The following is a 22,611-nucleotide window of genomic DNA, read 5'->3' on the forward strand; positions in this document are numbered from 1 at the left end:
ATGAAATGAATAAATAAAACTTTTAAAAAATAAACAGCATCATCATAACAGTTATAATAATAAGTATAGTTATAAATATAAATACAGTTGTTTGATGATGATGATGATGATGATGATGATGATGTATCAGCTTTCCCAGAATCTGTGAGTCAGGAATTTGAGAGTGTTCTGTCTGGCCAGTTGTGGCTAGAGCATCTCATGAGATAGCACGCCTGCGGCTAAGGGTCTGCTTTCAAGATAGTTCACTCCCGTGGCTGTCAAGTTGGTGTTGGCCCCTGGTTGTGGCCTTCAGTTCCCCTCTGTGTGTGTAGCTCTTTCATGAGGCTAATTAAGTACCATTATTAGGATTGCCAGATAAAATACAGAACACCTTCTTAAATTTAAATTCCTGATTAACAGTGAAAAATTCTTAGTACATGTACATGTCTCTAATATTATGTAGGAGATACTTTTCCTAAAGAAAAGCATCACTTATCTAAAATTCAAATCTAGGTGGGAGTCCCATGTATATATTTGATCTATCTGACCATTCTTGTTATGACATGCGGCTCGCTTACTCCAGATTAAACTATCTAAGACCCTGAGGAAGGCTATTACAGATCCTTTTATAATCTAGCCTTGTAAGTCAACTGCCATATTTTACTCACTGTCCAGTCCAGCCTTGAAAGGTCCATACAAGACTCTGAATATCAGAAGTGGTTCACTGGGAGACACTTTGGAGGCTGCCTACCACAACTTCCAACTGAGATTCATCTGGCCAGGGTATTTCCCATCAAAACAAGGAGAATGGTGGACATGTGTGGGAAACATTTTTATTTGAACATTTTTCCTTCACAAATGAATTAAAATGTTCAGAGAGAGTAGAAAAAGAAAAGAAAAATCAGATCATTGCAATATTTTTAATATAGATCATAAGGTTTTTCTTTATTTTTTTAAGTAAACTCTCCACCCAACAAGGGACTCGAACTTACAACCCCAAGATCAAGAGCTGAGTGTTCTACCAACTGAGCCAATCAGACAGTCTCCAGAAAATATTAATTTTTAAACAGAAAAAATGGCAATTTAAGCATCAAATAATTCATTAAGTCTTGAGTCATAATTCTATTTGAAGTTCATATATATAGTACATATTATAATTAATATATTAAATATATATTTAATTTTCATATGCAAAAAGCAAGAGATCATAATTTATAGGTGAAGAAAGAAGAATAGAACCCAGTCACAAATGAAAAGAACATTTTTTTAAGAAGAAAAACTCTACATTATTAACTCACCAACCCCACATCTACTTTTCAACAGAAGAAAAAAGAGGCTAGTTGCATTTGAGTTAAAGGGAGAATGAGTACAATTGAGGGCTTCTCACCTGTCTACATAATAGATCCCAGGGGCTCTGTCAGATGGTTTCGGGGGCGTGCGGAATATAAGATTAACACATTTTTCAATATTTATTATAGGCTAGAATTTGTACTATAACCCTCCTTATCGAAGGTGATAAAAAAAATCACTCTTTACCTATCCAAAAAAGGTGGAAGACAAGTTGCACAGAAAATGTCAGGTCTTCAGTGTTCTAAGATATACTATCTAAATGCAGATCCCTTGCAAAATGCCCTAGGAAATTAAACCAGCCAGGAGGTTAATCAGTGGAGAATGTTGTAGGAGAAAAGTGTGCGTGTTCTGCCTTCATCCCAGTGCCACAACTGTGACAAGGGGACTGGGGCAAACCAGGTCTGGAAACCAGCTCCATGTGCTGTTCTGAAGACTTACCCTCCACTTGGCCTTGGTCATCCTCAAACTCATTTCCTAGCCCCTGTGGGAAACTGTAGCCTCCGGCTTTCCAGCTGAAAATAAATTAGACTATCAATGGAGAAGATATTTACTAAATAGGAAAAAAAAATGCATTTCCTTTCCAGAGTATAAACATTAAGTGACTTTTGCAAGAGTCAGATCACCTCCACTCCAGGGCCCAAACATTCAAAATGATAATCATATAAATAACAGCTGGGATATGGGACAGGGACCAAGGGGGTATCAGTATGCCTGGGCCTTAAGTCGAGTGGGCCATGAGAAGGGTGGTCTGGTCCATTTCCATGTTTATTCTTTGCAATGAGAATTGAGGGTTGAGATTTTCGCTAATGAGCGAAGGTTACAGCAAAGTGAGTAAGCTGCGTAATGCAAAAAATATTCTAAATATTCTCCTACCTCGTTCATAATATTAAGTTTCAGCTTCAAGGTGTCATAGCCAGGGCTGTGACTGACTTTCAAGATTATGTCTAGGGCCTCCAGGAAGGGTTGAAAACATGGCAAGGTTGGGACAGGTACACAGTGCAGGCGGGATGAGTGTGAACCCCTGTGTTTGTGTGTGCACACGCACATATTTTCCATCTGTCTGTCTGTGTATCTTGCAGGCACTCTGTATCTTTTAAAAGATCACCAGACCAGGGGCACCTGGGTGGCTCAGAGGGTTAAGCATCTGCCTTTGGCTAAGATCATGATCTCATGGTCCTGGGATGGAGCCCCAGGTCTGGGTCCCTGCCCAGCGAGGAGTCTGCTTCTCCCTCTCCCTCTGCTGCTCCCCTTGCCTATGCTCATGCGCTCTCTCTCTCTCTCTCTCTCTCTCTCTCTGTGATAAAAATATATAAAAACTTTAAAATTAAATAAAAAATAATTAAAAATTAAAGATCACCAGGCCAGCGCCAAGGATATAAACTAAGCTCAAATAATGGTTCTCAAACTTGGTCACACATTAGTGTTAATGAGGAGTTCTTAAAAATTCTGATGCCCAGGCCACAACACATCCTGATTAAGTCAGAATATCTGACCACAGAACCCAGGTTGTATTTTTAAGACTTCCTATATGATTCCAACATACAAGAAAGGATGAGAAAACCACTGACTTTCTAGAACGTTTCCAACGAAAGGGAACATTAGAATGACCTGGATCCTTGTTACAAAGACCAATCTAATCCAGAAGTCCTAGGGTAAGGCCCAGATATGTCCTTGTCAACTGGCATCCCAAACAACTATAATAAGGTTGGTCCTGGCCCCCATTTCAAGAAACCCCTACACACACAATTTTCAGCTGAAAAAGTGAATACTACTGGGGCAGAGGCAGTGAGAGAGAGCATGTGGTAAGGCAATGGGGTTCAGGTTAAGGACCCGTGCTAGTTGGCTGGTGCAGGGTAGTGAAGCCCTCCCCAGACTCAATCAGTCCGGGGTGGGGGACAGGAATCAGAAGATTTCTGATACAAGTCAGCTCTCAGTCCTGCCATGCCAGTCCCATTAATCGGATCTGTTAGAGCACCATGCAAAGGAACAGCCTAAGCTTTGATTGGGATCTGGTGATTCTCTTTTTTTCCCCCCCGGTGAGAAAATCACAGGAGTTTTAAAGAACGGATCTGCTGAAATCTATTTTTGCTTCTCTGTATCAAATTTTGATCACCTTTCTGATCTGTGCACTCCCCTAGAAATTTGAGACATTAGAGCAATTGTTAATTTTGGAGACGAATGTGTGGTTGTATTTTTATATTCATAGAGAGGCTCTCTGTTTTCCTGTCTGTCTGTCCGTCTCTCAGTTTTCCATCCATCCACTTCTGTGTGTTAGTACTCCATCACTTCTCTTAACTCAGAACTAGGGGATGTCCCTAGATGCTCTGGGTCTGCTCCACAGGGAAGGTTTTCACACACTCGTGTCACTTGGCACTTCCCAGGCTGAATCCATTGCAAGCGGAGGAGCCGAAGTGGAGAAAATTCTGGTCGGCTGACGCTCTTAGGGGAATTCAGGTGTGGGCTAATTCCCCATGCTGAAATGCCGCCAGGCCAAACAGGTTAATACTTCATCTTTTGCAAGAAGTAACTTGGGGAAGCAGGTGATGAATCCAGAGATCTGGTCCAAGCTGCCTCTTATCTCTGATCGTGCCCCTGGTGCCCTCAGGCTTAGTCCTGACTCATGGGACTAGCCCCAAAGCTGAGCCACCCGGCCCACTTCCCACGGCCCAGGAGACGCACCCGCAGGCTTCCAGTCCAGTAACTGACTGAGCCTGCCCCTACCCCAATACCCCGAAGGTGTGGGCTGGAACAGCAACACGAAAGAAAGCAGATGTCCACACACTTAATTCCTTCCAGGCCCCCGGATTCACCCCCACTGCTATGGCCCAGGAAGTATTCAATCCCTGGACCTCAGAGCTGAAAGAGACCATTACTTCCACCCCTCTCAGCTAGAGAAGGCACCAGTGATGTCTAAGCCAAGGATTATGTTGCCCCAAGATCCTACAGCAACTTTGTTGAAGGTCTGTAGCTAGAATCAGGGACTCCTGGTTCCAGTTCAGGATTTATTATGAGACACAGATGACAACTTGTATAGGAGGTCACCAGCTCAGTTTTCAAGTGGGCCCCTAGAACATTCTAGATCAAAGCCTCTCACTCTGGTAGCCTCTAGGATACTTTGCGATTAAGCTCTTGAATACAGATAGGTCATACAGGTGTCCTGTGAGTGTCGTGCCAGATTTTGAAGACCTGGCAAGAAAAAAATGATGTGCATCAAGGTCTCATGGATGCTTTATGATGATTTATGTGTTCAAATGATAATATTTTGGACATGCTGAGTTAAAGAAAAGACATTATTAAAATTGATTTCTCTGTTTTGCATTTTTACTTTTTAACATGGCTGCTAGAACATTTGCAATTATATGTGTCTTGCCTGTTACATCTAGCAGGCAGCATTGTTTTAGGCTTACAGATTTGGGAATGGCACCCAAGTTGGGAAACTGTCACCTCTTCTCAAAAAAATTAGCACCATGTTGATACAAAAGTTGGAACACTCAAGAAAAAATAAAATTAAGATGTTAAAAAAAATTAGTACTATTACTACATTTGCCAAAGTGATATTCTTTTTTTTTTAAATTTTTTAAGATTTTATTTTTAAGTACTCTCAACACCCAATGTGGGGCTCAAACTCACAACCCCAAGATCAAGAGTTGCACACTCCACTGACTGACCTAGCCAGGTATCCCAGCCAAAGTGATTTTCTAATCACTCCTGGGATAATGTACTCATTCCTAACCACATCCTCTCCTAAACCCTTTGATCACTTCCATTCATCTCAACCAAAGGAGTCTTCTAGTAAAGATGTCCAGTTAGGTCACTCCCTTGCTTAAAATTCTGCAGACTCCACATTTGCTGCCAACCTTCCATCCTTGTGAGCACCCCTGACTCCAGGGCCAGAATAACCTCCTGTCTCTCTGCCTTTGTCTGTTCCTTCCTTGTTCTGACCTGGCTTCCCACAACAGAGTAGCACAGACTTGGTGGTTATAAACAACACCATCCCAGAAGCTGAAAGTCCAGGAACAGGGTACCAGCCTGCACACTTCTGGCATTGGCTCTCTCGCTCTGGCTGCAGACGGCCAGCTTCTCTTGTGTCTTTACATGGTGTGAGAGGGTGAGAGAGCTCTTGCTGGGGTCCCTTTTAAAGCACACTAATCCCATCCATGAGGGCTCCACCCTCAATATCTGATTACCTCTCGAAGACCCCAGTTCCTAATACCATTCCCTTGGACATTAGTATTTCACATGAGTTTTGGGAAGAACACAAATAGTCAATCCACAACACCTCTGTTAGCAATGCCTTTCCTCTCCCTTGACTTCTTGGAAATGGGGCTATTTGAAAATTCAGCATATGATTTTTGATTCAAGACAACTTCCCTGTGCCTCTCCCTTCTGGGCCAATGTCCTAGGACATTGCTGAGTGGGGACCCATCAGTTTGACTTCTTGAGATGAAAATTCACATTCTTTACTTAGTCCCAGGTCTATTAAATGTCTCCTGAAAGCAGGACTTTATATCCAGGTATCCAGAAATTTTGTTTCAGTCTTTGGGAAGTTGATATGGAAGATGAAACTCATCAAGGAGCACTGAGAGCAGTCAGTGCCATGAAAACCAAAGACTGAAAACATCACAGCGAAAAGTGAAGAAGTGAAGGCAGGGAGCTTTGCTGAGCCCATGAAGTAATTTTGTCAACTTGCTTTTGCTTGACTGCCCTGTATTCGCCAAACCTCACAACTGGAAAACTTTACCAGCGTTTTCAAACATCCCAGTGGCTCCCACAAACTCAGTCCTTCCACAAATGCTATAAAATCTCTCTCTTAAATATATGCCCAATCATCTGGTTTGTTCCATCGTCCTACCTTGTCTTAGTGTGAGACAGGCATCCTCTCTTCTCTGGGCAACTTGGACTGCTTCCCATCTAGTCTATATGCTTGGACCCAAGCTCCCCACCTCCACTTACCCCATACGTAGGAGCCAGAGTGATATTACTGAAACACAAATAATATGGCACCCATGTCACCGAATTTCAATAAAATCCAAACTCCCTGCCCCGGCTCCGAGACCCATTGGCTTGTACTCATATCAGTACTGATACTCCCTTCTTGCCCTTTTGTACATTATGCTGCACACACACTGGCCTTTCTTTATATTCACTATTCCATCTAATTCCTGTTTTAGAGCCTTGACTAGATGTGTCTTCAGCCCTGAATGTTCCCCCCACCCATCTCTCTATAACCACTCTGTCATCACATTTGATTTTGCTCAAATGTCCTATCTGCAGAGGTCTTACATGGACAGTTAACACAAAGTCACTACAAAGGCACATATCCTGTGTAAGTTTTTGCCTATTTGCTATCACGATTTTGATGTTTTTGTTTAATTTAATCAGAATTATTGTCTTACTAGATTTCTGAGAGTAAGGACACTATCTATTCTGCTCCCCACTTTATACTTACCATCCATAAGAATGCCCAATCAATAAATATTTGTTGATATAATGGCATATTATTTTAAAATCTATTATAAAATTGTAATAGATTATAAAGTTTGTAAATATATCATAAATTAAAATATAATTATATAATCACAAAATTATAAACCCTAGGCATTTTATCTTAATATTGGTTATTGAAAAACTAAAAAAATTAAATTGTTTTTTTTTAATGAGGGAACCAAGATGCATTCGATATTGACAGCATCAAATTACTTGGAGGTATTTTATTTTATTTTATTTTTAAGATTTTATTTATTTATTTGACAAGTAAAGAGCACAAGAAAGGCATGCAGAGAGAGAGGGGGAAGCAGGCTCCCTGTTGAGCAGAGAGCCCGATGCGGGGTTTGATCCCAGAACCCCAGGATCACAACCTGAGCCAAAGGCAGAGGCTTTAACCCACTGAGCCACCCAGGTGCCCCATACTTGGAGGTATTTTAAATATAACAGTCCATCAATCAGCTCATCCTAATATACTCACTTTATTTATCAATGGAAACTAGAAAACAGTGACAGTTTCCTTTTGTGTTGTTCTCCAGGGCATAGACATACTTTTCTTTTCAAGAAGCTCTTGGAGGGAATTAAATTCACCCTGCCTAGTGGATCTCTCACAGTGGTGAGCTAAAGTGGGCTTCTGATCTCACTGCAGAAGCTTGTGTAGCTTGCCTAAGCTATGAGACATGATTGCCTTGAGAGGACATAGCAACTCCTCCTACACGCTGGGGAAGAGATGTTTTCTGTCAAAACCCAGTAAGAATCACACAATTCATAGGTCACTTATGTATAGTGAGAATTTCTGTGTTCAGGTCAGAACTCCCTTCTCCCTGACCAATCTCACCTCTGCACTTACAGCTCTTACACTTACAGTTTAGATGACAGGTTGCAGGCAACAGAGAGCTGATTGATGGTGGTGAGCATTCCACAGAACACTTGGGAATGCAAACAATCTCAGCTGTTACATTAGGTGGGACAGTTTGTGCTAAAGCTACAATTGTAGCTATAGATAATAAAGAATGCTGTACAACGCATCCTACAAGACACAATCCATAGAAACAGCTCTGTTCCTGGATCGGTTTGAAAGTGGTAAGTGTTATATACAAAAGGAAGTCAGGGTGAACCCAATAAAAGAGAATCCAGATCTTTCTAAAACATAGAAAGGACCCACCAGATACTCGATGATTAAATTTTTAAAAATTCCAGGAAAACAGGGTCTGAATTTGCCCAAGATATGGAGAGTTCTTTTCATGGCATTTTGCTAAGGGGCAGAGGATTTGTTATGAGTGCCTTGGTTTCTGGTTATTTATACTCTGTTTAAGTGTATAGCAAAAATGACATTTTCATGGTAGGGAATGTGAAGGAATCGTTTAGCTATGGTATAAATACATGCATGGCAGAGGTGGACCCAACTGACCACTATGCTAGGGTCCATGTTCTAGAGATCTCAGTGAACAAGTGAAGCAAAACCAAGTAAACTAGCAAACAACACAGATTGATGCTGTAGCAAGCCTTATTTGTCTTCAGGTTTCCTATGTATGCGTCACCCTTGATCAAGGGCTGCTAAATGAATGAAAATAGTTTGAAATTTAACTCCGTGTTTAGAAGAATGTGGATCTTCAGGACACAGGTGGTAGTCCTTTTGGGCCAGAGCCTGCTGTAAGTCCAAGCCAAAAGTCTGCATTCCCTGAATGGGATTAGAATGTTCTAAACCGAGCGAGGAGTCCTGAGCTCTCGTTCCAGGATTTGCAGAAGTCAGTTACTCCACCTGAGCTCTCCCTTCTTCTGTGCCGTGAAGAGGCAGTACCAGGCTGTGTGCACAGTAAGGAGACCTCCGTTTGGAAACATGCCTAGCTTTTGTATCTCTACCTTCTGTCATCTGGCTGCAACATAAATAGACAATTGACATCTTATTCTAGGAATGCTCCCCTATCCCCCAACATGCGGCCTCACAGGTGGCGGTGGCTGGACTTGCAGGCTGCTGGCCACCCCAAGCAGACGGAGGGACAAGCCGCATGTCTGGGCGGTGGCGGTGTCCTGCCAGAGCCTGTGCCTGGAGCGCAGAGATCGCAGATGTCCCTCCCAGGCAATAATCACAGCACATGCCTCTCCTCCTGGGAGGAGGTGGCTGGGCTCGCGGAGGGAACAGGCTGGGAAGCGACCCGACCCTGCACACCGTGTACTCCAGGGGAAAGCAGTGTGTGACGGATGCTTCCAGCCTCTGCCATCTCCATCATCCCAGGCCTGCTTGTCCTGTCTTGCTCTACAGCCCTGCCAGATTCCACTGCACAGATCAGCAAGGACCTCTTCCTGTTTTCCCATGTGTCCTCCTGCTTGGGGCAAATTAATCACACAGCTCCAAATCATGTCCTTCCACTTGGCTACGGGTCCAGGTAGCCCTGGAGACAAGACCCTGTTCCTCTGAGGTTGCATGAGCTAGCTTCCAGCCCGATACAGCTCCTCTTTGCGTCTGTGTAACGTGTGATCATCGGACCAGGAACGCAGCTTGCTCCGATGGTTCGGGGTCCGTGCCTTATGGGGGCCTCTCACCCAGAGAGTACACCTTGAGCCACCAGAGTCTTTGACAAATATCAGCTGGTTTCACCTGAGAGAATTCCAAGACCCAAATGGAACCAACACACTAATAGTGGCTAGCTCTCAGCCTCCCTGCAGTCGCTTCCCTAAACCAGAGTTGGGGTGAGGCAGGTAAGGCACCCGGCTCACCACGTTGATGGAGACACTCGCCCTCGGGGCCATGCAAGCGCAGGGTTGTACCTGACAGAGAGTGCCACCTTCAGTTTTACACTAGGACTGACTCTACCCTCTCCTGCCAATTCCATAAAGTGGACATAACAAAAAATTCAGGATCATTATGAACATACAAAGAAATTATGTATGTTGGGTTGCCTGGGTGGCTCCGTCGGTTGAATGTCTGGGATCAAGTCCCAGGGAGCCTACTTCTCCCTCTGACTGCTTCTACCCCTGCCTGTGCTCTCTCTATCCCTCTGACAAATTAATAAATAAAATCTTAAAAAAAAAAAAAAGTGCATGTAAAGAGCTAGCATTCTTGCTGACAACTGTTTCTGGAATCTTGAATGGCAGGTACATACTGGTAAAAGAAAACTTGTTGCAAAGCCTAAATCCACACAGTAGAACAAACCAGTTTCAATTTTCTTTAAAAAGAGATTAATTAAAGCAGCCCACACTAAATAATGGCCTGACGGTATCGTGAATCTTTTCTCGCTACAGACTCTGAAGTTCTTCCATGCGCCCCGGGAGGGAGCTTCTCTCTGCGACCTGATTCTGTGCATTCTCTCTTTTTCTTCCTCAGCCCACCTTGGCCTACATCCAGTGCCATTCCCCACTGAGGTTTCTCCCACTTTGAATCAGGTCCCTGGAGTGACCACGGTCCTTTTTCACTATCTTTGACAGCATTCCGTAGTTAAGACTTTAGCTACACATCGCATCAGCCACAGTCAGACTTCTCGTTTCTAATCCTTCAGACGTAAGCATCTTTGTCATCATGCTGAAACTGAGGACAGTTGGCTTTTCCAGAGAACATTCCATGAAGGGCCTGCCTCTCCCCCTGTGCTATAGTGCATTGTCATGTTATTTGTCTTATGAGGATACAAAGTAACCGCCGTAAATGAAGTGTAACAGGAAAATTCCCTCTCATGCAAAACTCCCTCTGTTGACTCTGTCATTTTCTTGTATCGGTCTGGTTGGAGAATCCTGGGAGTTTTGCCACTGAGTGTTTTCATGCTCATCCCATCTAAGTTATAGATATGCATGATTTACATGCCTAGTTCTAGATAATTGTCTGTTACTAGGATATCATTGTCTTTTGAGTTTCTGCCTCTACCTTTTTGCAGAGTCTCTCCATCATATCTCCTCCTACACGTTCTGTCAAATTTCCCCTGGAGTAAAACTCGAACAAGACCCTTTTTCAGTGGCCACCGTGCTGGAAACTGGGCTGGGCTGGGTGCGTTGCAGGCATTCTCCGGGCTGTGGGCCACCCAGCTTATTCTCATTCCATACACAGGATGATTGAGACACAAAGAAGTTAGCGATCCTTCCAAAGCAGGTTGAGAAATGAAATATGAGCTCAAGTTTATGTGAAGCTAGATGTGGACTTTCTCCGCAGCACAACAAATATTTGGGCAGGCATGCATTTCTTGCCCCTGGCATCAGTTGACTTTGGTCTCCCTGGCAGGGGTGTCCCTTTCTCTGCAGCTTTTCTGACCACTGCAGCCCACAGTGGAGGTTCTCAATCCACGGCATTGATCAGAAGGATCACACAGGCTTCCTTCTAAGCAGTGATGTTTCTGTATGTGCTATTCCTCCTGCTGACCACTTTTTGAGGACGCTACATCTACTGGGCTTCATGCCTTACTCCAGATAAGTTGAACCCTGTGCACGCATTGAAAAGGATGTGAATCCGAAAGATCCAGAATTATGGAAGGTGTTGGAGCCAGGGAACCTCTGGCTTATCTGTAGATATTTAATGATTTATCTGTGTGACTTTTGGATCTCATTTGCCTTATAATAAAAAAATCACAGTGAAATATTTCCCTGAAGTTTCAAAATGTGTTGGTTGTTTAGTTTTACATTGGAGTAATTGCTTTGCTGTGTATAACTTCCAAAAGCTATAAATTCAAATTTGTATCCACTTCATAAATTCAAAATCTACCAGGCCAGTGTGAATGCTAACACTTGGAATTTAATTTATGTATACAAAATTAAAATAAACCTGCAAACCGGATTATTTTGCAAAGCAATGAAATTGTACTGGATTCCACACACAACACACCCCCTAACGTGTATTCTGATCCCTCAACCCCGAGGAGTCCTGAGATCAAGGGCTACAGTGTCCTGAAACAAGGAATGTCCTGTGGGTGGGGAGGAGCAGAGAGGAGGGTTGCCTCCGTGGAGCCAACAGAAGCCGAAGGCTGGCGGGCAAATAATTATCAGGTTTGTAGAGCAAGGAAAGGTCCCAGGTAAGGACGCAAAACCAGGGAGACTTACTTGGATACCTGTTTAAACAGGTATGAATATCATTTATGGACTAGAAAAGGTTTCAAGATGAAACCTGTGGAAACTTCCACAGAACAGTGTCACCTCGAAGCCAAACCTAAAGAATGCAAAGGTTGCTGCCCAAGGCTTAAGGGTCTACTAGATGCTGACTTGTGTCCCTCCCCAGATTCATATGTTGAAGTCCTAACCTCACAATGCCGCTATATTTGGAGATGGGGTTTTTAAAGAGGTAATAGAGTAAAAATGAGGTCATTAGGGTAGGTTCTCATCCCATCTGACTGCTGTGCTCTTGGAAGAGGTGATTAGGACACAAACCCACACAGAGAACAGATCATGTAAAGACTGTCTGCAAGCCGCAGAGAGATGGCTCAGAGGAAGCCAACCCTGCTGACACCTTGATCTTGGACTTCTAGCCTCTGGAGCTCTGAGGAAATCAGTCATGTCTGCTGTTGAAGTCCCCTAGGCTGTGGTGCTTTGCTGTGGCAGCCAATAAACACAAGACCCGTGTTGGAAAGTGGTCCCTGGGCTCACCTTTGCCATAGACTCCAAATTCTGGCAAGTCCATGTGTTGAGTTTTCATAGATTAGTCCTCATTTTAAATAACTGTTTTTTTCATGAATCTTGGATACCCCCCTTCACAGTTGTAAAGATAGTTTTGTCATTGAATTGTATTTGATTCTTATACCTATATGATTAAAATATATAAATAAGTGCATTTACAGATGAGAAGGAAAAGATCCCTTTTTAGATCAGGAATCCCCTCCCATGGTTCTGAAATTGTACGCATCTATATCCATAATGCTTTTCATGACTTGTGCTATCTGCAGTGTTGCAGCTGCTGATTTCAAGCAAGGCTAGAGAGAGCAAAAACCTTTTTAATTAATAGAGCTAACCAGATCATCTCATATAAACAGCTCCAGGAAGCTGGTGGGTTGGGTGGCAGGGGGATATATGCGTTGGCAGAGCATTTGAAAAGTGTTATTTCTAACGTGGCCAAAACACGTGACTGAGTTAACCTATTCCAGAACATTCATTATTTGGAAGAGTTACACTTTGTCCTTTTATGCGTGCAGGTCCTCGGACTCCTGGTCACCCGTAACCCCAGCAATCAGTATCTTAGATGTTGTTTTAGACTGCTCCCCTCACCTCGTTTTTTTTTTTTTTTAATTGAATGTAGTTTCTTCTTTAAAACGGCCACCAAAGTCAAACTATTGGAAAGGAACAATAGAATGACAGATTGCTTGTTCCAAATAATTGGATCGACAGTGCAGCAAGCGGTGGGTTATGACAAAAATATTCCTCCAAGGGTGTCAAACTTCAGTAACTCACTGGACAGAGACAACCAGCTTACAGGGATAAGAGGCTGCTCTAAAAATCAGGATTATTTTCCATGCTTTTCTCAACTAAAAAGAAAAAAAAAAAAAAACTAAATACAAGCAAAAAAAGAAAACTGGCCTTGGTCTTGAAAGGACACGGTGGGTTTGTCTCACACTGGACAAGGTGAGGTGGCAGGGCAGGAGGGAGAGCAGGGGCTGGGATGGCTTTGCCCCGGGCAGACCCTATCACTGAGGAGGTGGTAGCGGCCAACGTGATGAACAGCGGGGATCGGGCAATCCTGTCTCCCGCGGCTGAGTGGGGGATCTGGCTTGGGATTGCTGGGAGATGTTTACACATCCCAGGGCACATCCATAAGATTCCAAGTCTCTGCCCAGGGTTTTGGCCAGAGTCCAGGGACAGGTAGTGATGGGGGAAATGGTCTCATTTCCTTTGATCAGAGCACGCTGCAAATCAAGGCTGTTTGGGGTGGGGGCAGCTGGGAGCTTCAGCAAGGGCTGAGTCTCACCCCACAGGGCGTGACTAACTAGAGGCAGGACTCAGCCCAATTCTCCCTTGATTTGGATGGAAGGGAATTTGAGAGAATCACACCCCCCAAACAAGCCCAGTGCCGCTCTGATATTGGCGGGGGGTGAGCTTTATGACCCACGAGGTCTTTTTCATGTCCAATGTCTACATTAAAAGGCATAGCTTTCAGATTGGTTTAAGCTGACAGTCTCTGAGGCTCTTGCGTGCATGTGTAGGTTGGATTATTTTTTTAAAAGTATATTTATTTCATTAATTTAAAATCAAAGCAGTATCGGGAAGGGGGAAAAAAACAAGGACATCAATGCATTGTCTCTGTTACTTGGCATTTCTGAGGCATGAGGAAAACTCCTAAACCCACCTACAGCCTCACCAGGACACATTAGTTTGACAATGTGGTGGCCACACAGGGACTACAAAACTGTTTGGACAACCTAGTGGTAGCTGAGTCGTCTTGGAGATTCTGACAGCTCTCCGAACTTCCAGAAAAACAAAACAAAACAAAAAGACGGAAGACAGAAGATCTAGTGGAAGGACCTGCATGGTACCAGAACACAAATGCAAAAAAAAAAAAAACAAAAAAAAAAAAACAATAATGACAGAGTCTAACTTACGGTCACCATCTGGAGGGGCCGAGAACTACCCATCCACCTTTCCTGCAGGTTGTGACCTCATTCTGGGGAGCTCACTCTGCGAGGTACCAGCCAAAGGGGTCATCTTCAACAAGCCCATGTCACCAACATCCGCCTCAAAGCCATCCCATTAGGGTCAGGCTGGCCTTGAACCTGGTCTTTGTGTTATACCATGGAAATACCCATGCAGTCTGACAGCCAAAGAGAGACCAGGTAGGAAATGGTCCAGGGGACCAGGTCCCCAGAGTCTTGAATTCCATGGGAAGGAGTGTGGGTAGGCTTTATGCTGGAGGTGCCTAAGGCTTGAGATGGATTTTATGTCACTAAGAAATTACTCCACAAGCCAAATAAAAACAAAACAAAACAAAACACACATCAAGGAATTAATAAAACAAGGAGATGGAAGGCTGAATATGGGTGGACCCCACATTTGCATACTAACATGATATTTTTTCCTCCTCCTTGTAGATCTGAAATTTAACCACTAATCCTTTTGGACACGTCTAACACAAAGATAGAGGTAGGTGTGGGTTTTAGGGAAAAGTCAGACATTCACAGGTAACTTGTGAATATCAGCAAGGGTCTGGTGAGAGGGTAGACCGGATCCAGTGCTCCTGGGATTGCTCATGTGTAGTTTTCTCTTGGTCATCTCTGTCTCCTCCTCTATGCCCTGCAGGCCATCAACTACCAGGGAAACAGGTTTCTAACAGACACCATGACCTGGCTCGACCATGAAAAAGCTGCTGGTGGCAGCAGAATTCCCCACCAGGTAGTCCTTATTTGTGGCTAGTCGATTCCGTTATTTCTCTGTCTCAGCTTACTCTCATATCATGGTAATAATACATTTTTCCCCTTCTCCAGATATATTTCGCAGTCATCAAACACAGGTCATGCATCAGACTGAAGAAGCAAAAAGTCCTAATGAAATAATTAGGAAGGTTGCAATCCCATGAAGAAAAGGATCCCAAAATCCAAACATTACAAAATGAATTCAAAGCCTTTAATGAGACATGTGAAAAGAAACAGGTAGATTGAATGCTATGATTTAAAAAAAAAAAAGGAAGAAGAAAGAAAACAAAACAAAACATCAACAACAACAAAATGTAATGCTTTAAACTGAAGGATCAGAGAAAAGATACAAGGAATGGAAACTAGCAGTACTAGACAGCACCTAATTGGTTGTCAAATAAGTGATGGGATTTCTTAAATCCAAGTTGAAATGTATATGGTCCCAGGAAGAATATATATTTTTGATACAGACGTTTATTCATGAGAAAGTTCTTGCAGGATTCTACACGTAAGTTCAGTTCTCAAGAGTCTTCATTCAAAAGAACAAAAGGGTAAGATGATGGCACCTCCCCAAACAAGGAAGACTTTGCCATGTCAGGCATGGTTCATTGTTTCAAACACCTTCGTGGATATCATAGTGATGGAGGGCTTCCTGAGCAATAGCTTTGAAAGGACAGAAGCTAGTTACTAGGTTATCAATGACTTGAAATGAGACTCTAGGTCACACTCATTTTTGTACCTTCCATAGGGACAAGAACCCTTCCTGATACATCCTAAGCTGATGCTAATGCTCATTAACAGAGAGAAACAAGACCATCAGTGAGGAAGTGAAATCAGGAGGGAAGAACTCTCCTTCTTTTCTGAGATATTTCCCTATGTTTATGGTTTCTGAAGATGAACTTCTTTAGGGCCATGCAAACTTGGGCTGCTCATGAGTTAACTTTCCATTTTCCCCAAGATAATCCCCATCACCTGCTCTTGCTTCACACAAGACTAAGTTCTCAGGTACTAGCTCAACTACCCAGAATGAACAGCTGGGCCCTTTCTAGAACTTTATGTTTTTCCAAGCAAAACCAACATGGGCAACAGATACTGTGCTAAGGTGGGAGACAGAAATACCTTAGCACACCCTCTGTGGGAAAGATGGAGACCTTAGGCAAATTGGCTGGAGCTATGGGTGTGTGCGAAGGTATAGAGCGATTGCCTGGGAATTCAGGAAAAGTCCCCAGATGGGCCTCAGAGAAAGCCATCTCTCTTTCCCATTGGCCCTAGTCCCAGGTGATCTTGGGGTGGCCAGAACACTTGGAGGACCCAGAGAAGGAGACACTGAGTTAAAGCTATATTTAGTTTGGGCTTATATGTTCGCAGTCACTTCCAAACACAGCTAAATTCCACCTGTCCTTCTGATATGACAATGCTTTGACTTCTGGAAACACTCCTGCTGTTTGTGGTATTAACTCAGAGCCATTGTGACAGCCAGGTATATGACTGGGGGCTCGTGTTAGGCTATGAATATGTCCTCTTTGCCCAGTCCTGGAAGTAGATGAGTCAAGGAGAAGAAATAAGCTTTCGAATGTACAGAGACAGAAGCTATTTGTGGAAGTGTCTTCCCTTATTGGATGGTGTAATATTTTAAGAGAGCATTGGTTTCCAGTAATGCTTGGTAAAAATGGAAGTCCTGTCCTGTCAGGTATATACTAGACCACACGCCATATTCAGGTATAAACACATAGCACCCTTTTTTTTTTTTTTTTTTAATGGAATTGGGTTTACAGGGCCAAAGTCTTTAGTAAAACTATGAATAGCAAACAAATCTTTAACAGCTCATCTATATAAGAAATTTGACAGTGGTTTTTATGCGTGGTCACATCTTAAAAATCTACACGATATAACCCATCATGAATTGTGAAGTTGAAACAAACTTTTCCAAACTATAATAAACAAAATAAATCATTCATCCATTATGTTTCTATTCTCTTTAGGAAAAAAAAAAAACTATATTTCAAAAATTCAGTCACATGTACATGCAGCCAAAAAAAGGCAAGGGTGAAGAATTTTTGAGGTATTTCAGAAAATATACAAAAATTATATTTTTCTTTTGCATACGTGTCAATGTGTTAAAATCCATAATTTGTCTTAGGTAGCACATAACTTCAGATTCTTTTTTGTAAAGAAGGTCCCCAAAGTGCACATGCTCAGGCCTCATAATTCAGATTGGCCTCTGGTCATGGGGACAGCTGGACCTGGGCTAGTCTTAACTCTGGTAGTCGCTGTTGCTTTCATAATCGGTGACAGAGTGGTCAGGGGTAGGAAGACATGCTATAGGTCACAACTGCCCCCAGGACTTGCCTGCCTCCGCTTGGCTGTGAGAATGGTCAAAAATTCAGAGAAAACAAAATGAACAACAATTCACTCCAAAACACAGTCATTAAAAGAGATAAATCATGCCTGGCGCCCTTTCCTTGAGGACCTCACTCGTCATTAAAATAAACATAAGAACAAATTACTCTTGTTTTTATGTCGCATGTGGTGCACTGAGGGACTCAAAAAGGAGATGGTTGATCCTTATTATTTAATAAATATAGAGTAATTCCAGAAAGTGCTTTCAGTGTTCTACCAATATTAATATATTTCATCTCTAGGGCACATCAATGAGTCACACGCTGTAATCATTTCTAGTTACAGAAGAGGAAACTGAGGTGTCAAACACAAAATAAACTACCCCAAGTCACTCTGCTGGTGACAGGACAGGGGTTTGAACCCAGGCGTTGTGAGTGCTCCTATCCATGCTGCCATGCAGAAGGAAGAAGGGGAAAGCCGAAGGCTTCATAGAGACCACAACTCTACAGCAAAACCCCTTCAGACACCAAGTCAATGAAGGTGAGCATCTCATGTCTTAGGCTATTACAGATGAGAAGTCAGATACTGGAAGGGACAATCTGCGGTCACAGTTGACAGATGGCAGCCTGTGAATCAAAGGGCAGAAAGACTCAGGAGCACAATTAAAGGCATGTCACAAAAACTAACAGCACAGAAAACCCAGAGTCCTTTTGTGTGGGGTCAAATGTCCCTATTCCCTCTTGGTGGCTGTAATGGAGTCATTCTGACATCATCATCTTCAAAGACCCAAATAATAACCTGGAATCATCAGGAAGAATTAACATGAGGCACTTTTTCTTTCCTGTCTATGTAACACATTTTAGATAGACTTCCCGGCTAACAATGTAAAATGTACTTGAGGTGCTTAAAAAGATAAGCTTCAGTCAAATGCTGTATGAACTAGTTTATTTGGTAACGCTTCAGTATTTTGAGTGGGGATAACACAGTTATTTGAAGCATCCTTCAAAGGGGCTGCAGGTAAGGAGGGGTCTGAGAAAGGATGCTGGTGAGGAAGGCTGCTTCCCAGATTTGAGTCCTAAGGTTTGGAGATTCTACTCTTGTAAAGAAGTAGTGAGACAGTCCAGGGCCTGATGTTTAAGGACAGAGTGGGGTTAATGGAGGCTTCGTGACACAAGCTAGAAAAGGATCAACAATAAAACCAACGAGGAGACTCTGATACCATGTGGAGACAAATCAGTACAGCAGCACTTGTCCCTCTTATCCATGAGTATGTGTTCCAAGACCCCCAGTGGATACCTGAAGCCATGGATGATACCAAACCCTATATATACTATTTTTTTTCCTACACATACATACCTATGATAAAGTTGAATTTAGAAATTAGGCACAGTAAGAAATTAATAATAATTAATAAGAAAATAAAATAATTAGAATGACATACTATAATAAAGGTTGTTTGAATGTGGTCCCTCTCTCTCTCTGTTTCTCAAAATACTTTAATATATCTGCCTTTCTTATAATGACAAAATGAAGTGAAGTGAATGACATAGGCATTGTGACATAGAGTTAGCTACTATAGACCTTCTGATGACACTTCAGAAGGAGGATCATCTGCTTCCTGACCACAGTTGATCACAAGTAACTCAGTCCATGGAAAGCTGAACTTCAGATAATGGGGGAGTCCTGCACAAGTCAGGAAACTCTTCCTGTGGTATGTGGTCTTCAGTGTTAGTGTAGGTCCAGGAGGTTCATGAAGACAACTGTGTTTTTATAAGGAACCATGGTAGATCCAATGATGAATCTTGATTAAATGCCCTTAAGACTATAGGCCCCCCCACCCCTGCTGGAGAAAATGGGGCCTTTGATTTGGGGAGGAGAATGAACCAACACACAGTTTGGAAAACATGATTGCAAAATGTGTGGTGGACCACTACCCATGGTCTCTGTGTCTGCTCCTCTGGTATCCCGTTGATGCCACATCCTTCGTGCCGGCATTCTGCCTTTGACCATGCATTTTGGGCAATATTCCTTGTTGAGGAAAGAGGTGTTGATTTTTAGAAACAATTATCATTATGACCTTGATGATTAAGTAGATAATTAAATGACATTATGACTAATATGTTTTATATCATAAACATTACTTTCTGATCTACTTACTGGGGGGAAATGCCATTTTTGAAAAGAAAGGAGTATTTTTTAACATGATTAGCAAGCCATCTGTTGACATTTCGGTGCGATCTCTCATGCAAGTCCCTAGCTTGCAGCTTCAGTTTTATCATAGCAGGAACCCAAAATAGTACTGCCTTTTGCAGTTACATCAAAATAAGGTGATTTAGAAAGGGCACTCTTAGAAAATGCAAGTATACATTTCAACCTTACCTAGGCCATCTCTTTGGAGACCCAAGGAAGCTCTGATCTGATGACTGATAAATTAAGGAGAAACTATCTCTTCCCTGTTTGTCTCCTTTCTCCTTTTCTTCCTTCTGCGGAGTGGAAAGAACATAGGTAGGCTTTAGATTTACATGGACCTGGGTCCAAATTCCATATTTGCCAGAAATCTGTTGGTTATAAGAGACAGAAACCCACGTAGTCATGAATCAAATGACAAAAGGAATAGGGCTAGAGCTGGCCTCTGCAAGAAATGAATATGCAATCTAGAGACCTTCCCTCTTGCTGTGTCTTGTCTCCACTGTGTGTGTCACCTTCACGTTCTCAGAGGAGCCATTCTGTGTGGCCCAGACATGGCCATAGACAGTGGCAGGTTGGTAATCAGAAAGTAAGGAGCTGTCTTCCAGCTCTGAATGGGAAGGGCCATGATGGGCCAGACTTGGATGATGTGACCACACTTTGAACCCATCACTGTGTCCCAGGGACGGAGGACCTTTCATTTTGGATGACTGAGGAAGGGGAAATAAGTATAGGACACTGATTCCATGACCTACCGCAAACTGTTCAGGTTAATATTCACTCCCTGGCCTGTGAAGTAGATACCAACATTCCCAAGGCAGTTTGCGAGCAGCCCGTAAGCACTGAGTGAGATTGTACACGTGAAAGATGTGGGCTACTGATCACATATTGCCTTCCTGCTGTGTCGCTTTTACACACAATGCCCCATCTGAGGTGGGCACTGTAATCTGCCCTCTTACAGATAAGGAAACCGAGCTAAGTGCCCAGAGTGATTTATTCCATTAGAAAGTAAGAACAATAGGAATAATGCACAGGTCTGATGCATAGCAAAATCCTTTAATGAGCCTCTACACCACCCGGAAATTGGAAGACTAAAAGCCCTGAGAAAGAGAAATGAATGTAATTGGTTTGTGTGAAGTAGAAACAAGCCAAACAATCTGGGAGTTCTACCTGTGGATCCCAGGCTCTCCTGGGAGCCTCAGAGTCGCCCTGCATGGCTGGTCCCTTCACAGCAGGCCATGTGACTAGGATGAGCTAAGAATCTCGGCTGCTGCCATGGACCACATTTTTTGCACACGGTCACATTTTTTGCACACGGTCACATTTTTTGCACACGGTCACATTTTTTGCACACGGTCACAGGTGCTGTCCTTATTTTTCTTGCTCTCCCGCCAATGGTCATGAACCCCTAAAGACAATCCTAGAATTACACTCCACTGTGGTCAACCCAGTGGCTGTGGATTTCTCCACAAGAAGGATGGGAATTCCTCAGTGATCTGACTTCCAGTCCTTCCTCATTCTTGTTGGCAAGAACTGACCCTCAGGTTCCTCATACACAAAAGGAGAGGATCCCGACCCATCTGAGGTCCTTGTGAGAACTGACTTGGTGTGATTACAGTCCATGGCACCTGTTTTGATTTTTGAACTTCAGTTCTTTGATGGAGGTTTAAAAGTCTCTTTAATACAGCTGTGAGCAAGGGTGCCTTCATCTTGATCCTATGGATTCTATACCTTCCACGGCTAGCAGGTTTTATCATCCCATACATGTCTCTCCTCACTACTTGCACAGAGGGGCTCTCAGCTCTGGCCTCCCCACCCATATATTTCACTCTTCCTATCCACATTCAATCATTGGATTAACTCAGATCTTGTGGGTTGAGGAATGCCACCTTTTCCATCTTGGAAAGCATTCCATCCTGATGTTCTCACTTCTGGATGTCCTGGAGTACCAGTGAAACAAGATTGTTGTTTATGGGAACTTCAGGTAAGATAATTGTTGTACAGTTTCTCTAAATTCCTAGATGCCCAGATCCAAAGTAATGTTTCCATGGTCCTCCCCATCTGGGCCAGGGCTCCTTTTCCTGGACCTGCATTCCTTTTCCAATTGTTCTGAGCTTGCATATGAATTGATATTTTCAACTGAGAAGTCAAAATTTCATAGTTTTGATTCTGCAGTTCAATCTGACCTCCTTTTCCTCTAAAACAGTAGGTGACTTCTATCTGTCTGTCCAGATTTGGATGAAGGTTTTTTTTGTGCTACACCAATAGAAACTCAATGAGAATGGCCATGGAGGTGATAAACCCTTTTCATATCAATACAGAGAATCAATGTCATCTTTGATAGGAATCTCTATACCTTACCAGCTAATGGAGGCTCACCATATACCTTAAAAATATAACTTGACATATAGAAAATCTTTTGTGCATACAGATGTTCTTAATGCAGTTATGCATAATGTCAAACAATGTAAACTCAGAAAAAAATTATACAGTAAGAGAATGTTTGTTGGTTAAACCATAATCCACCAACTCAAAAACATTAGACAATGATTGGAGAGGATATATATACATTTTGGGCCATGTTAACCCCCCCCCAAAAAAAAGAGAGAGACAAGAAAAAGAAAATCAAATCATGAAGTCACAGACACAATACATTAGCTATGTTACAAAGACAGTGATGGTTTATATAAAGTATAAGTAGAAATATGAAAAAAATGTTTTCACAATTATCTTTCAGTGCTAGAGTGATGGGCAGTATTTTTCTACTTTCTACCCTACTATTTCTAATTCTTTCTGCAAGGTACTGCTTTTTTTTTTTTTTAAATTTGAGAATAGTATTATTAGCTCTAGTTATTAATAAGAAGCACACAAGCATTCTACCTATGCTTCAAGGAGTATTTTCTGTCCCACCCCATTTCCCTCCAGAAAATGCTCCTTGTTCGGTGTCCTCCTGAAACTCCCA

This window comes from Mustela nivalis, assembly GCF_964662115.1.
Source record: "Mustela nivalis genome assembly, chromosome: 6".
Taxonomy (NCBI): Eukaryota; Metazoa; Chordata; class Mammalia; order Carnivora; family Mustelidae; genus Mustela; species Mustela nivalis.